We start from the raw sequence: 18319 nt of genomic DNA, 5'->3' as shown, positions 1-18319 counted from the left end.
TGTGAGGACGAGTATTGTCATCCATAAAAAGGAACGAATCACCAATGGCACCAGCATGAGGAAGAACAAGAGTTTTCGTGATCTCATCCCTATATCTGAGAGCCGTCAAAGAGCCATTTCGGATGATGTGGAGCTCAGTACGCCCACCAATGCTGATTCCTGCCTACACCATCAGTACACCACCATGATACTGGGATGTTTCTCGCACAAACATGGGATTGTGTCGTATTCCACACTATCTCCAGATGAGAACACGTCGATTATCAGGCTCTACACTGAATCGAGACTCGTCAGAGAACAAAACATTGCCCCATTCATTGCGTCCCCACCCACGATGTTCCTCCGCCTACGCTCTTCGATCAACACGGTGTCATGCAGTTAATGGGACACACACCATAGGCCTACGTGCGTAGAGACCACCTTCTCGAAGGCGATTGCGGACCGTTTGAGTAGATATTGTGCGTCCTGTTGTTCGGAAGGCTCGCGGGAGCGGAGTTGTATTCTGACGCCGGTTTCGACGGGCTGTTAACAAGAGATAACGATCGTCTCTGGCTTTGGTTGCTAGTGGACGGCCCTGTCCTTGTCTTCTTTGAACACTTCCAGCTGTTTGAAATCGATTCCACAATCGGGAAATCACACTCTTTGCCACTCCTATGGCATGTGCCACCTCCCGCCATGACTGACCAGCTTCCAACCTCATTGAGGGCCGTGGTGGCTCAGTGGTAGAGCGTTCACCTCTGGTGCTTGGGGTCCCGGGTTCGATCCCAGCCCCTGCCAAGTGAACTTTGTGGTGTACAAACACCGTGTGCGTGGGTTTTCTCGGGGTTCTGCCGTTTCCTCCCACTTTCTTCATTCCACCCTTTCACTCATCTCTCGTCATCACCGTCTCCTTTAGCCTAACCGGCATAACCGTGGGACGCAAAACTTAAAGAATTTTTCCTGGCCCGCATACAATTATAGCTTAATTTGCAAATCATCGCAAATGGAAGTGTCTCCATCGATATTAGTTACAGCGAAAACTATGCATTTGACACTAATATCGGTCATTTTGGATTACTTTTACATGTCTCGGTATGCGACCCCCCACCCTCCGGTGACCACCGGCCCGAATAGGGTGAATTTGTAAGTTAATGTGATCAGAGTTTCACCATTGATTTCAGCGACCGCGAAAACTGAATTCGACAGTAATATGGGCCATTTTCTACCACTTTTATATGTCCCTGTAAGCGCACCCTGAAACCCCCTGGTTCGAATATTGAAAAAAAAAAAGATTCGTCTTGATCTGGGGCCTGGGCCAGGGTACCCCTGACTAAAATTTGGTAACTCTCGGTCCACTCGTCTGGTCCCCAGGCTGCATACAGACAGACAAACACAAACAAACTATTTATTTTATTTATATTAGACTAGATAGATTCTTGCAAATTATACCAGATTTTCATATTATCTTTCCGAACTAATTTTAAAGACCCGCTCCTACTTATCTTTATATATATACACAGTATATCTATATTTATATCTATCTATATCTATATATGTATATAACAAACGCAGGAATTACACCCTAAATAACGCTCCTGGAGGACCCCTTTCTCAAAAAAATTGCTGGGGAAACACTTGTAGAAACTTCATTTTTCGTGCCAGACGATTACCGAGACCTGGTGAAAAAAAACTCCTTTAGCGATCGAATTAAAAAAAAAGTTCTTCTCAGGTTAGTATTCACTGAGAATATTGTTATAAAATTTAAATTTTATGGGTAAATCAGTAGACTTTGAATACATCCACATCGTATCCACTGAGTTGCGAAATTGTGTACCTCCAGATATGGGCGGTCGAAGAAAATTTTCTAGGGGGCATCTTCAATGTTTGCTATATTAGTCTTGCATTTAATGTGCATGGTTTGTTATATTACGTATACGTGAGCCAGGGAGGTTCATTCTTATCAAACACGGAGATTACGAAGGAGCAGATCTACTGTATAAAAACATCTCTTTCGGATTTCTATCATCCCGCAGTCCAACCCCGAGACGGAAACATAAGAGATAGGCTTTTTGTTTTTAAACAAGATAACGTGCGTAGCGAATGCTTTACATTGTGAAGATTATATTAGTGAAAATTAAACGAATATAATTTTACAACTTAATATACATATCACTAAATGTTGAGCTCCCCGTTGCTATGTGGTTAGCGTATGCGCCTTTCTCGAACGAGGTTTGATTCATGGTAGGAGCTCATGTGTTTCAAATCCGACGTTAAACTGTACGTTCACGTCTTGTAGAGCTTTGCTCCTCAAAACGACACTACACTATAATCTAATTTAATATTACTAAATATTAAAAAATAATGACTTACCAAGGTGACGTCAATTTGGCAGTCATCAAATCCATTTTATACTTTCACTTAATCCAGTGGATACTAATATAACAATTACAAGACACACGCGCATATAAATACTCAGAAACAAGTACATACACACGTACACATACACAAATATGAACCCTTCAAATCTATTTACATGTGGTGGACTGCGCTGCATCAAGCACTGTTATCTTCATCATCATCTTCTCATGTATCTGCATTATTTGATTCATCCACAGATTTGTTATTTGCACGCATCATTCATTTTTGCATTTTCGGGAGGGTTCAGGGTTCTTTCTTCATTTAAAGAGTCGGTTCTCTGTATTGGAAAGAGAATCAGGGGAGGAAGGGGGAATTTATTCTTTAAGAATGGATAACATTTTAAGAAATATATACAAAACATGCCGCTTCCGACGCAGCACTGAAGCATTTCTTTTAGCGGTCATACCCCCTCCCCTCTTAAGTTGTAAAGTGAGAAGGGACTGAAACATCCCAGACACTCAGAGTTCAGTTGACAACAATAAAACTATGGGTAAGTAAACATCTTGTACAGAGTCACGTTTTGCTTATTTTTGAACATTTCTGTGAATTCAGCAATACAACAGCGGAAATACTAACTGGTTTTATTACTCCAACCATCGCTTTAACTAAGGGATAAGTCCCAACGGTCAGTGAGCCATCTAAATTTTCGTTCTTTTTCTGTTCTCCAGAGGAAAGAATGAGATTTTGCCAAGATGCTAAAGTCAAGATGTTATATGCTAAATGGGAGTGAATTATGCTAGATCTAGCACCAAGATGCTAGATATGGCTTCACTGGCAGGCTTCGATATCTACAGAACTTTCTGCCAAAGCATAAAAAAAAACAGCACAATAGTTTCGATAACATATGTGTGGTCCTTCGGTAGGCTACACATCTGGTAAGAAGCTCATCCCAAAGAGTAGTTTGGACAAAAGACTCGTAGCCGGCTTGTATAGATAATTGAATTCAAATATTCAAGTATCCATTTACTGAATGCCCATATCGTGTATGCATGCATTTGCATGCATTATTTAATAAGTAAATAAAGTACACACACAATTAATTATGTCAGTGATAAACGGTGTTTATTGAAAAAAAAATCCTCTCCAAACAATGAAGATTAATCTTAGACTGGAGAAATGGTTATCCTTCGTTTTCATTATCATTTGGCCATGAAACAAACGTCTGACAGATATACAGCCCCTATATACAACTATGTGATGTTGGAATATATAACTCGTAGGGTATGATGCTTTACTTTTTCAGAAATTTCGGTACTTCTAGTGAAATGAAATCTTTAGTTTTACGTCCCACGGTTATGGCGGCTAGGCTAAAGGAGACGGTGATGATGAGAAATGAATGAAATGGTGGAATGAAGAAAGTGGAAGGAAACGGGAGAACTCCGAGAAAACCCACGAGCATGGTGTTTTTCCACCACAAAGTCCACACGGCGCGTTCTGGGATCGAACCAGGGACCCCATGCACCGGAAGTGAACGCCCTACCACTGAGTCACCGCGCCCCCACAGTACTTCTTGTGTACCCCTATAAATGTAATAAAGAACTAATGACCATGTTTTTTTAATATAAAAATATTCAATTAGAACTGGACAATTTACATAAAATTTGGAATCGACAAATGAAAACGGCACGTTTCTAGCACTTGTGGGTTCGAGATCTCATTGTTGAAAGGATTGGAGACAAACATATAAACTTTTCTCAGGAGAAACATATACGCGTAAATCTAGTATTTTAATATATAGATAATAATTGAAATAGTTTTATTTTCGAGTGCTATTTTTTAATATTCGCAATATTGAAATTTTTGAACTTAAATTTTTCGCGTGTTTGAAAAAAAAAAGAGATATCATTACTAGTAAAATTAATCTAATACAAACATATTTATTTTTTCAATTTTTCCGGAAAATCGAAAAAAACGTTTAAAAAAAACAGGTTCAAAATTTCCGGAAATTTGACAACACTAGTTCAGACATACTTGTACTTTGCCCAGCATTAAACTCTGATCTTAGTTCCGACGCAGTTCGCCGCCTGTTCTGTTTTACCAGTCTGCCCAGCCTACGACGTTCGACATCTGTAATGAGGTGGGGCACCCAACCCCTCGACATTTGGACGTCTTTTCCCCTTGGTTTCGCCACTTGCTGAAGACAATCACCATAGCACTCCTCGAACACCTGACAAGTCCTGCAGTTTCCGAAATTCTTGTGCCGAGTGTTTCTGATCGAGCACTTTCTTCAAAATAATATTAAAAATTATAGAAAAATTTTCGAGACATTCGAGTCGAGTCGAGATTTTTACTAGCTGTCTCGACTCGACTCGAGTCTCGACTCGAAAATTCGAGTCGAGAAATGCGTTTGTCTCGACTCGTCTCGAATTTTACAAAGTGTGTCTCGACTCGAATCTCGACTCGAATTCGAGTCGAGTCGAGTCGAGATTCGAGACATGTTTCGACTCGAGCGCATCCCTAGTGTGGAGCGTCATCCCTCATACGTGACAGGTTAAGAGTCTTCATCCCGGCGAAATTAAAATACCGCTAATTTTACATTAATTATGTGATATCTTCAAATAGATAAAAGATAATCGAAATGTGGAAGAAGAGCGCCCTAGACAATATTATTTTACATGAGAAATCGTTATCACGAATCACTTATCTGCTTTCGATTTCGAGCCATTTTGAAAATCGGCGTTTATTTTCGCGTTTCTAAACAACTGAAAACGGAAAGCCACTAGGTGACTTATGATAACGGTACCTCACGCAAAATAATATTGTCTAGGGCGCTCTTGTTCCATATTTCAATTATCTTTTATCTATTTGAAGATATCACATAATTACTGTACAATTAGCGGTATTATAATTTCGCCAAGATGAAGACTCTTAAAATGGTCATAGATGCCGAAAGCCCAGAAATATTGATAATTTCTCCTGTATTGTATTCTTTTAGTTTTGTGTCCCACGATTCTTCTCTTTAGGCTAAAGGGGACGATGAGGTATGAGCGAATTGACAATTCACAACACTCATGCTATGAACGTGATTCGAATCCAAATTTCCCAACTATTCCAGTTAACTGTAAGTCTTTGTATTCAAAACTGATATCAGAATACAAGCAAGCACAATTTCAATACTTGTCTGAAACACATGACAGCTTTTCCTCCTGTTCATGAAATGAAACTAACTGAGCTATTTCAGTTTAACGTTCCACGATTATGCGCGTTAGGCTAAGGGAAACGTTTAGGGCAAGTGAATAATGATTTAATAGTTGGTGGGATGAGAATGTAGGAAGAACTGGAGGGCAAAAGTGCACTTTGAGCAGAACATTCATAGGAACCATACATAAACGAGCCCTGCGGGGCTTCAACCCCCTTCGCTCGCTCAGCTATGTTTTGTAACGTAAGTAACACTGGAGATTTTATACTTGCAAGATTGGGAGAGAAACTAAAAGATACCCAAAATCACTTGTTCTGCTCAAATGACACTCTTACCAAATGGAAGTACCCCGGGAAAACTCTCAGATACGATATCTACCACAAGCTTACTTGGCCGGAAATCGAACCAGGGACTTCACACACCAGAGGTAAGCATCCTATCACTAAGCCACCCTGCTCCCCAATTTTCTCCTGTTCAGTGGTTGACGTAAAGTATCGCATCTGTATCACAGTCTTTGATTGTATTTTTTTTTTTAAACTAGGGGAACTATATCACTTCAAATAAAATTTCTTTTGTCAAACTTACCGTTAGACTGAATATAATCACAAACTATTCTTCAACACATTGGCGCGATGGCTATCACACAAACACTAATCAAATTTCCTGGTGTTAAGGTTAATATTAAGATTAGTACCGTTACCTTTCTAAAACAATTTCTAAGAAAGTATATACATTTATCACAATTCATTCATGGGACTTCCTAAGGCATAGCGGGCCTAGGTTAATCCCCGCAGACGCCGTCAGTTTCTTCGCTGTTCTGCTGTCACTGTGACGTACAGCGAGATGTTGTGGGTCAGCCAACCAAGCTGTTGGCGAATCTCCCACGTGCCTGACCTTGTTTCAGTTTTCCCTTTTGCTACTCAATGGTTAGAGGTAGTGGTGCGTCATTGCCAGTCTGTGAATGGTAATAAATAAATACACGTGCCTTATACGTCATATATTATGCTGTATGTTTTCCGCCTGAGGCACCTCAGCTGTACAATGGGTCATTTCATGTTAATGATCTTCGCAAGCTTGTTTTGACTGACTATAATGCTATAAGGAAGTGATCTTGCACGTTTTAAATCATTCAGGTAAAAGTTCATATGTGATAAAAATTATCCCCTCTTGGGGTGGGTACTAGGGATGGCCACATTTTTTCGAAAAATACTTTTTCGAAAAATGGCTTTTTCGAAAACGAAAAACGAAAAACGAAAATTTTTTTCGGAAATCGAAAAACGATCAATTTTTCGAAAAACGAAAAACGAAACTATTTTTGAAAAACGATCAATTTTTCGAAAACGAAAAACGATTTTTTTTCGAAAAACGAAAAACGAAAATTTTTTTGAAAACCGAAAAACGATTTTTTTTTCGAAAAACAAAAAAATCGAAACAGAAGGACAAAGTTTGGAGATGGAACACGAAGGGACGAAACAAAACTGAAAAACGAAACTGAAGAGAAATTTGAAGTTGCGAAAGAGCAACATTTCCTCCCCTGCCTGGTTTGATTGAAGTTATGAACAAAGGAAAGAAACGCATCATTACATACAGATAAGCTTTACTCCTGGACTGATATTGAATAGTATCTTCGCTGATGCGGCGTGTTCTAATCGTAATACCTATTTGAGACTGCTTTTAGCTAGCTATCTCGTACTCGCCTTTGCTGATACGGTGCGTGGTTTCATATTCGCTGTGACTGAATATTTTGGTAACAATAAAAGATTGTTGTTTAGAGAAAGGACACGTGTCCTACGTTATCAACACTTCTGATATGTTTATTGGCCTAGTGGGAGAAGCATTAGCTCGTGAATGAGGAATACCCAACTAGTGATGAGCAAATACAAGACCAAGACCAAAATTTACGTATGAAAAGCATAAGATTTCTTAAATGCAAGACTTGCAAGACTCTTGCATGCAAGACCAAGACCAAGACCAAGACTGGGTGTGCACGACCAAGACCAAGACCAAGACCAAGGATTCCAGTCTTGGTCTTGGTCTTGCACTGGAACACTTGGTCTTGGTCTTGCACATCCAGTCTTGGTCTTGGTCTTGCACTGGAACACTTGGTCTTGGTCTTGGTCTTGGTCGTGCACACCCAGTCTTGGTCTTGGTCTTGGTCTTGCATGCAAGAGTCTTGCAAGTCTTGCATTTAAGAAATCTTATGCTTTTCGTACTGTACGTAAATTTTACTCTGGATATGAGGGTTAATAAACTGTACAATGCGCCAATAGTAATGGAAATACAATGTATGTTTCTAAATGCAATATTGTTTTTATAGGTGATGACATAGGTGATGACCTTTTTTTTTAATGGGTGCCCACGCTTCACTACTTATAAGATATGCCCAAATCACAACGTTTCGTAATCTTTCAATATTTTTTAACAGACCCAACAATCCACTTGTTCCCAAACTGGGGAGGCTATCCTTGAGACGCATGAAAGAAAAACAAGACGGCACAAATTATTGAAATACCATGAATTGCAAAAGTTTTTTTACACTCTAAAGGTGTCAGATCTTTCATTTCAACCAAGATTAGCTAATCGTTGTATTAAACAAACTTCCAATTAAATATTGAGATTTCGTTTTACTGATTCCAATATGTACTCTATGGAGCAGAAACATTGACATTACGCAAAAGGGATGAAAAGATTGCAGGCTTTCGAAACATGGGCATCTAGAAAAAAGGAGAGAATTAGCTGTGTTGAACGGAAAACGAATGAGAAGGTGTTAGAAATATTAGCAGTAGGGGAGAAAAGAAGACTTTTAGATGTAATTAAGAGGAGGAAAAGGAACTACTTAGGACATTGGCTGAGGAGGAAGAGGAACTTATTAGGATATTGGCTGAGGAGGAACTGTATTATGAGGGACGTGCTAGAGGATATTGTGAAAGGAAAGAGGAGGAGGGAACGAAGGAGACTAGCTGAAGGAAGGTATTAAAACAAAAATTGCTACGTCAAGATGAAGAGACTAGCTGAGGACCACTGAACGTCGAACCTTCTCAGTAGCAGCAAGTAACCTGTCAATAATGACAGAATACCTATTATGATGATCATATGTTTAGCAATATTGACCAAAAAAAGAGAGAGAAAATTAAAATAATAATGATTATAATAAAAACTCTTAATATTTTAGAATAATTTGAGTGAAAACTGAAAACGACTCAATTGTTTGTGTCTTTCGTGTAAACTCAATTTATATAAATGCTTTTGACCTGTATTAGAAATACAAAATAACAGCATCAAACTCTAAGTTATTTGAAGTCTTACTTGTGAATATGGATTACTAGCATCAATTACCCACTTCGTTGGATTAAACTAATAATAATAATAACAATAACAATAATAATAATAATAATAATAATAATAATAATAATAATATATTTCGTCAGTCACTTTTTACTATTAGTAAAGCGCTGTCTGGTATCGGTCATTTTCGATTATTTTTATATTTCTCTCCCGTCCTCCTACCCAAGTTGCGGGGCTGAATTTGGATTTAGTTAAACGGCATCAGAAGTTTCACTCTTCGTCTCAGAGACCCCGAAAACTATGGATTTATCACTAATATCGGTCATTTTCATTAAACTTATATATTTTCTCCTCCCCCATGTTGTGAGGCACGGCATTGGAAATGTCATTGTTCATCTCAATTACCTCGAAAACCATAAGTTCGACATTGATAATGGTCATTTCTGATCATTTTTATATATCTCGTTCCTTCCCCAAGTTGTGGTATTGAATTTACATTTAAACGGGATCGGAAGTATCACTGTTTACCTTAGCGACGCCGAAAACTATGGATTCGACACTAATGTTTGGTCATTTTTTTTAATCACTACCTAGGTATTATGTGTCATTTTCGATCATTTTTATATGTCTTCCCTACCCTCCGCCAAGCTCCGGGGCTGAATTTGGATTTAAACAGCATCAGAAGTGTCACGGTTTATCTCAGCGACCCCAAAACTATAGATTCCATTTTAATATCGGTCATTTTCGGATCATTTTTAAATACATTTCCCCTCCCCTAAACTGCACCGTCAAAGTGATATGACAAACCATCGCAGGTCCGATCCTCATCTATGTTGAAAATTTGATTGAGATCGAACAGCTGGTTCAAGAGTGATGAAGTCACAAAAACAGTCTTATATTTTTTTATTTATTTTTTTTACATATATGTTCTCCCCTTCCCTCCCCTACGTTGCACCGTCAAAGTAAAATGATAAAAATCGCTCCAGGCCTGAACTTCATCTATGTTGAAGATTTGATTACGATCGGTCGGGTGTTTCAAAAGTTATTAAGTTTTTTTTATTTTATATATACCTCCCTCTCCCCTCCTCCTCCCCTAGATTCTGCCGTCAAATTGAAACAAACTTTAAAACACTTTCCAGGACTGAACCTCATACATGTTAAAAATTTGATTGAGATCGGTTCAAGAGTTATTAAGTTATAAAACTTAGGCACTTTTATTTTTATTTATATTGATTTTTGTACATCTACCCCTCCTCCTTCGCCCTTACGTTGTTCCGTCAAAGTGAACTGAGCAATAACATTCCAGGCTTGAATCTTATCTATGTTAAAAATTTGATCGAGACTGGTCATTTGGTTCAAGAGTTATTAAGTTTTATTTATTATTTTATAACTCCCCCTTTCCCCTCCCCTAAGTTTTAGCGTCAAAGTGAAATGATAAAAACACTTTCAGACGCAAACCTCATCTATGTTGAAAATTTGATCGAGATCGGTCGGGTGGTTCAAAAGATTAGGAGTCACAAAAATAGTCACTTTCAATTTTATAATATAAATAGTATAATGTTATGTCCAGGCCCGTGGCCACAGAGGTTTGTGGGGGGGGCACCAATATGTTAGGGGGGCAAGTCATTAAAATTTTCCTTAAAAATATCTTAATTGTGATTTTTGTACTTATGTCTGGAGGGGTTACGAAAAGTTTAGGGGGGGCCAGGCCTCCTAGACCTCTCTAGCAAGGACGCCGATCATGGGGGACCAAGAGGGCACAGGCCCCCCAAAGCTGATGTGGGGCCCCTTATTTTATTTAAGAATATACAATATTTGGCATAATTTGAAAGCAATTTGTCTTAAAATCCTCATATATGCCTTCTGCATCTGAATGGGTCCCCCCAAATTTACATAGAAATCGGCGCCCTTGCCCTCTGGTTGCGGGTCTGGTTACATCGTTCAATACTCGATGTTCCGTATACCTAAGGAGGCTAAAATTATATTAACAAACAATTATTCAACCTATAAGCATCCTCCCATGAAATCAAACTTGCGGTCATATACACTAAGTTTTTGCCAATGTCTTGAAAATGTTATTTTGATATTAATTTTATGAGCACACATTAAAAATTTCCAACGGATGCTTGAGTCTCGGAGCCAAGACCATACCCATGTAGTCGACACCGATGGTGTACGGTATTACCGATGTTCATTACTACATTTAGTTTTGGAAGAAGAACACCACTAATATGCTTTGAAATGAAATGAAGTATCTAGTTTAACGTCCTATGATTATGAACCAAGGCTAAGGGAGACGGTAATGATGATAAATGACTGAAATGGTAGAATGAAGAAAGTGGGAGGAAACGGAAGAACTCCGAGAAAATCCACGTACACAGTGTTTGTCCACCAAAAAAGCTCACATGGCGCAAGATGACACCTGTGTGGCTTTAAAACGAGCAGTATCTACAGAAAATGCGAAAAACCAATTCAGAAAACGACATATTGTAGCTATATACTACAGGGGCATATCGACTCACACGGATTGCATAACCTACTGGGAACACATCCACTCCAGCAGCATTTTTACTGAAGCCAAGAAATTCATCTCCTTCTTCTTTGCATTCTATATAAAAATTCAAGTAGTGCCGGTACTTGTGCAAGACTCTTGCGCAAGAGTCTTGGTGTTGGTCTTGCAGGTATGGTCTTGATCTTGGTCTTGGTCTTGCATCCCTTGGTCTTGGTCTTGCATCGGTATTCCCGGTCTTGGTCTTGGTCTTGTATGCAAGACTCTTGCAAAAACTGCAAGACCAAGACTCTTGCGCTCATCACTATACCCAACCGACGTTCATTATATCAGTTACCAACGCAGAGCTTGTTTCGAACTATATAAGAGAACTGCAAGAAGAGATACATTTTCGGGAAATATTTACAATGGAAAGTCGATTATATGGGAACATTTCACTCCTGAAAAGGGTAGTGTTTCTTCAAAATACAATTACTGTCGAAGTACTATCCACAATCGAAATTCAACGACTGGTTTGTGGTACCATCTAAGATCACGACACGTTGGTGTTATACAGGAAACATCAAGACAGCAGTCACTGGAAGAGATTGTTGAGGCCGAGGGTAATCCAGAGATGGAGCCACAAAAGAAACAGAGGTAAGTGATTGTACATATCTATTGGTGTCATTTGAATCTTCTACCCCCCTCTCCGAGTGGGGTAGATAAGATCTATTTAGAGGACACTCGTGTTTAACACTCTTAGGGTAAAAATGAAAAATAACGTGACACTAACACACTTAGTGAACTATTTATCTTTACACTCTTAGAATAATATAAATAGAATGATATAAAAAACACTGAAATTTTGTTACAAACTAAGGATGCTACAGTATCACGAACATCCACAAAGATCCAAATATTTTAGGCTTCTATAATAGTAATAAATAATAACGTGGACGGGGCATGCACATCCACAGTACATTAGTGTTGCATACTATGATCATGATATGATTTATTTCAAATAAGTAGGTACAAAGTTGTCATCATAGGTATTCTGCCATCATTGGCAAGTCACTTGCCGCAACTGAGAAGCTTCCATGCTCCTTAGTCTTCACGTAAGGGATTGAAAATTTCACTTTTTTCCCGAAAGATTTTATTTCGATAACGGCTTGGATGAGTACGAGTATCATATCCAACAACATAGAAGGTTTTCAACGGACGTAAAGATCATAATGCAGTTTAACAGCAACTTGATATCTCAAACTGATCTGGAGATATGATACACATTGGTAAAGTTTGCAACACTGGTTAAAATTATGTAATTGCAAGAATTTATTGTAATTACAAGTACCAAAATCTGTTTCTGTAATGTTATAAAAGCAAAGAGGATCAAGATACGTTACAAACAATCCCCAAATACGTCATTTTTAGGAGTATCACTATCAGTGTTCACGTTTTTCATATCTCGTGAACGATTCGAAATATCAAATTGCTGTAACGGCTCCGAGAAGTTTACGTCTTTTGAGAATCACCTACGTGATTAGACGTTCTGTTTATGTAAGAAATTTTCGAAAAAAGTCTAATTTTCAATTTCTTGTATTCATTCGAAATAAGCCATGATCATAGTATTCGACACTAAGGTATTTCGGGTTTGCATTTCACTGTCCGTCTCACTTCTATCATGGACAGATCCAGGGTTGGAAAAGTTATTCGCTTCCATGAGTTTCACAATCAACAGTGCTGCAAAAGTCGGTGAGAGAGAAAACAGAATCTTTCACTGCCTTCTTTCCTCACCGTTGAGTTCGTCCTGAATCCGCCTCTGCTTTTATTAATACTATTATCAGGTTTCTGAAGTTTAGATGCTTGTCATATTGCAACACTGAATAACAAATTTGTGTTGTAAGTTTTCGTTTAATATTTAGATTTGAGATATGTAATAACATGGCATAGTGGCGTTAAAAATATAACTTTATATAATGTTGGGAACACTATTAATTTGTTGGTACTGCAGAGTTTATTAGACAGAGTTTCTTTGTCGTTATTTGCATCTTACAAAATTTCAGCCATTTTTATCAATTAGTTTTAAAATTACATGGGCGTATCAAGATAAATGGTCCATCTCAAATTTTTATACTATAAAGTGAAGAAGTTCCATATAATATAAGCCTAATTAATCATTTTTTTCTTTCTTTAAATGTAAAATCTCAAATGATTCTTGCGTTTTCTTCTTTTAAAGAGACTCAAAATATTTTTCAAGTGAAAACATATAAATAGAAGAATCGCAATCTAGTTTTTATTTTAAGCTTAACACCTTGCAAATGTGTTCCGATGATGATGAGGATATTGGTTTTAGTTTAGCGTCCTACTTAGCTATAGAGAAGTGAACTCAGCGCAATATGAGATACAAAGCACTTGAGCTCCAGCCTGGAATCGAACCCGGTCTCCCGAGCCGAAGACGCATACGCTAAAAATATAGTCACGAGGGACCTCGAATGGGCCTGAGTAACTAAGGGAGATGCTAATGAGCAAAATAATGAAATTAAGAAATTTAAAGGAAAGGGAAGAACCCGGGAAAGCCCACATGCACGGTGTTTATTATAGCAAATATCTATACAATTAGCGACGACGCCAAAGAGGGGAAGGGGGTGGTTCTTTGATGCAACACTACGCCCCGACTGTCGCCTACAGACCTATTGTAATGTAAGCTAAACAATATCAGGATTATTTGATAGTCCGAAATTCATCTGTGCCTGAGTGGTTGATGGAAGATAAGAGACCCCAAAACACAGTTTCAACATAAATAGAAATTGAAAGCTAATTATGGATATTTATTAACGTTTATTTGTGATTGAATAAACATTTAAAACATAACTCTGAACACTTCTGGTGTAAGTTAAAAGCACATTTTTAATTTTCTATATTTTTTCGGAAACAAAGGTAAGCAAATATTTTTTCCTAATTCTGTACCGAAGCGTCGCTTCTCCCTCAAAACCTCTGCCCCTCAGTTGTATAGAACTATCATTTTCGGTGTACAAAACATAGATCCCCCACCATCAAAATTTTGCTGTCTCTCTCTTTGTCTCTTGAAGAAATTAAAGCTGACGTCGTCACTGATCTTATACTTAACATTCATTATAATACACGAATTTTTTTTTTATAGTCAACTCAAAGGTTGGTTCAGAGATTGCCGTAGTTGCGAGCAGTAGTTTTGAATATTTGATAGTACGAAGTAATTATCGACTAGTACTACGGTTTTCAATGGTTTAGTTAGTGGCAACATGGCCACATTGAGTAGGGACCACTGGTTGGGCCATGTTTATGAGCAGTGATCCTCGCCCCCAGTCTTCCTGTAGCTTACCACTGATATATGACTCGTCAAATTTTCTTCTGATTTAGGCGCTAGCTGTAAAAATGAGGCGCCAACTCAGAAACTACTGGCAGGTAAAAATTGGGAATACTAATTTTTTAAAAAAAACTTGGCGCCCGGGACTTTTCGTGAAAGTACTATATATATACAGTGGTGGATCCAAGGGGGTTATAGCCCCCTTGACGCTCACAAGGGAATCTTCCGAAAATGATAGTTGCAGTGAAAGATGTGGCCTATGCCAATTGAAAGAGCTGTAACAGAGATGAGCATTCCCAAAAAATTAGCTGCCCATAGCAATAGGTTCAAGAAATATAAGGGGTGGAAGTTCGGGAAACAGCAAGGTTGGACAAGGAGGAAAAGTGCAAATTCCGCAAAAAAGGGGGTCACGGCAAAATACAATGCTGACAAGTGATGTATAGAAAGAGACTTGCCACAATAGGGAACAAATGAAGGCCACCAGTACATGAAGGGTTAACAGTGTTGCCAACTGCAATGAAAAGTACATGTTTTGCAAAGAGCACTATATGTAGTGAGTGCAATATTCAGTGTCATGTAGAACATAAGATATGACGTGTATAATCAGTGGTACAATCTAACAAAAGAGAATAGAAAAAACAGAAGTACGAAAAATACGGAAAAGACGAAGTTGGCCATAATGCGCCACATTTGATCACGAGCTGTGCATATTAGAATGAACAAAACAAGAAAGCACTGAACCGACCGCAGGAAACCGACGTACCTAGAGTCGAAAAGAAAAACGAGTTCCAAAGTTGGCAGCACTGGCCATGAAAATCCAGACAATTCTAATATAGTTAGGCCACTCGCTTCACAAAAAGAAAATTCCGGCAAGAGGCATTAGCCTTCGCATCATTTGTACATGCTCGTCCACATTGTACGTGCAATTGTTCGATGAGACAATGGTCCAAACAGAAGATACATTTGCAGTAAGCACAGCGGAATACTGCCAATCCGTCATACATGGTACAATGATCGCCTGTGAATGTCTCGAAACAGTACTCTAGAGGTGTCGGAACCTTTGGTGGTCTTTCTATCACATATCCACACCAGTAGAAAGCAAACATAATCAACATAATCAAAGGCTTGATCTGCTGTGTGTTGCTGTCTGCAGTACTATCACCGCCTATATGATGTATCCAGAGTGTCCCACCTAACTCTGCGACTGAAATAGTTTCAAAGCGAAAAAAAATGTGACACATCCAGTTGTGCAGGAATCTACCCATGTCAGCGGGCGACAAACTTCTGTGAGACGCAAGTGCCCCCAAGTCCCCCATCATAGGGTATCAGGGGCCAACTTCAAACTTTCAAATAGCACCATCGGTCGAGTTATATTTCTTTCGATAAATCATGGAATATGCAACAACGCATATCAGAAATATTTACTATATGGGATTTCAAAATGGCCGCCAAAAATATCTGCTCGGTGACAACAACAACGTGCATTTTTGACGGCCATTTTGAAACCCGTTCTTCATATGGCAAATGTTTCTTATAGGCGGTGTTGTATCTATCCAGAGAAATATCATCTGCCCTTTGTTCCCATTTGAAATGTTGCGGTTGACCCCTCGAGCCTTATGATGGGGACATTGGGGACTTGCTTCTTACAAAGTTTTCTTGGCCCTCGACATGAGTACATTCCTGTGCAATTGGATTTGCAACATCTATTTTCGCTTCGCAGCAATTTGAGATCACAATGTTCGATGCCATGTTAAGACACAACATATATTTGTGGCAGCCATTTTGAAAAACATGCTTCATATAGCAAATGTTTCCTATATGTGTTGTTGCACATTCCATGATCTGTCGAGAGAGGTACCACTCGGTCCCTGTTGCCATTTGAAAGTTTGAAGTTGGCTCCTGGGGCCCTATGATGGGGATCCTGGGGTCACTTGCTTCTCACAGACTTTTATCATCCCCTGACATTGGTACATTTCTGCACAACTGGATCCGTCACATTTTTGTTCATTTCTCAAATCTTTCAGGTCACAAAGTTTGGTGGGACACCCTGTATATTCCCACGTACGATCTAACCATGACATAATGTTTACTTATATTATAGGTTGTTGGCTCAACCCAACCATTTCATGTTCCCCGACTTGGCATTGCCTCAATCACTCTAGCATTGATGCATTCCGAGTGATGCCTGTTGCCGGAATTTTCTTTTTGTGAAGCGAGTGGCCTAACTATATTAGACTTGTCTGGATGTTCATGGCCAGTGATGCCAACTTTGGAACTCGTTTTTCTTTTCGACTCTAGGTACGTCGGTTTCCTGCATAGTCGGTGCTTCTTGTTTTGTTCATTCTAATATGCACAGCTCGTGATCAAATGTGGCGCATTATGGCCAACTTCGTCTTTTCCGTATTTTTCGTACTTCTGTTTTTTCTATTTTCTTTTGTTAGATTGTACCACTGATTATACACGTCATATCTTATGTTCTACATGGCACTGAATATTGCACTCAATTCATATAGTGCTCTTTGCAAATCATGTACTTTTTATTGCAGTTGGCAACACTGTTAACCCTACTGGTGGCCTTCATTTGTTCCCTATTGTGGTAAGTCTCTTTCATCACTTGCCGGCAGCATTTTTGCCGATCCCAAACGTTTCAGCATTCTTGCCAATTTGATGTCGAGAACAGAACCCAAACAACCCCTGCGGGGCTTCTAACCCGTTCCTACTACTACTACTACAACTACTACATTAGGTGTGGATCTATATAGTACAAGGGCAACGTACTACTACTACATTTCCTGTGGATCTATATAGTACAAGAGCAAACTTATTTTAATGAAAGAAGTTTAATGAACATGTTTTAAAAATGATCGTTAAATCACTTCTTGAATATTATTTTTAATCTTATTTTAACGAAAAAAGTGTTATAAAAATTTTTAAAAGTAGTAAAAAAAACTGTCCGTAAGCAGGATTTGAACCCATGCCGAAAACATTTTCTTTACTAGCATGTTGCGCTAGCCCACTCGGCTACCAGAGCCGACACCATTTGCCTTTTACTTTGTGCTATATGTACATCATGTCTTGTGATATCATATCTGTATCGACCAATCAGATCAGAGGATATCTGAAACGTTTGGGATCCGCAAATATGCTTGCCGGCATTGTATTTTGCCGTGCGCTTTTTTTTTTTTTTTTTTGCGGAATTTGCACTTTTCCTCCTTGTCCAACCTTGCTGTTTCCCGAACTTCCACCCCTTATATTTCTTGAACCTATTGCTATGGGCAGCTAATTTTTTGGGAATGCTCATCTCTGTTACAGATCTTTCAATTGGCATAGGCCATATCTTTCACTACAACTATCATTTTCGGAAGGTTCCCTTGTCAGGTATACACTGGATAAAATGAAATGAAATCTTTAAGTTTTACGTCCCACGGTTATGCCGGTTAGGCTAAAGGAGACGCTGATTATGAGAAATGAATGAAATGGCGGAATTAAGAAAGTGGGAGGAAACGGGAGAACCCCGAAAAAACCCACGAGCACGGTATTTGTCCACCACAAGGTCCACACGGCACGAGCTGGGATCGAACCAGGGACCCCAAGCACCGAAGGTGAACGCTCTACCACTTTTTTTATTTTATTTTTATTTTTTTTACAGCGGTACATAATTTAATTC

At 38.9% G+C, this 18319-nt stretch overlaps 1 protein-coding gene across 1 annotated transcript in view; it reads right to left on the bottom strand.

Moving 5' to 3' along the window:
* Positions 1-6374, bottom strand: part of LOC145673761 (UNC93-like protein) — a 101305-nt gene extending 94931 nt beyond the window's left edge. Inside the window, exon 1 of the mRNA XM_081743510.1 lies at positions 6122-6374. The gene's annotated coding sequence lies outside the window, so the exon portion shown is untranslated. The remainder of the gene's footprint in view (positions 1-6121) is intronic.
* Positions 6375-18319: the final 11945 nt, after the last annotated feature.

The sequence above is a fragment of the Thermobia domestica genome, chromosome 17 (assembly GCF_964235325.1).
Source record: "Thermobia domestica chromosome 17, izTheDome1.hap1.1, whole genome shotgun sequence".
NCBI lineage: Eukaryota > Metazoa > Arthropoda > Insecta > Zygentoma > Lepismatidae > Thermobia > Thermobia domestica.
The sequence above is the reverse complement of the archived record's forward strand: the minus strand, read 5'-3'. Positions and strand labels throughout refer to the sequence as shown.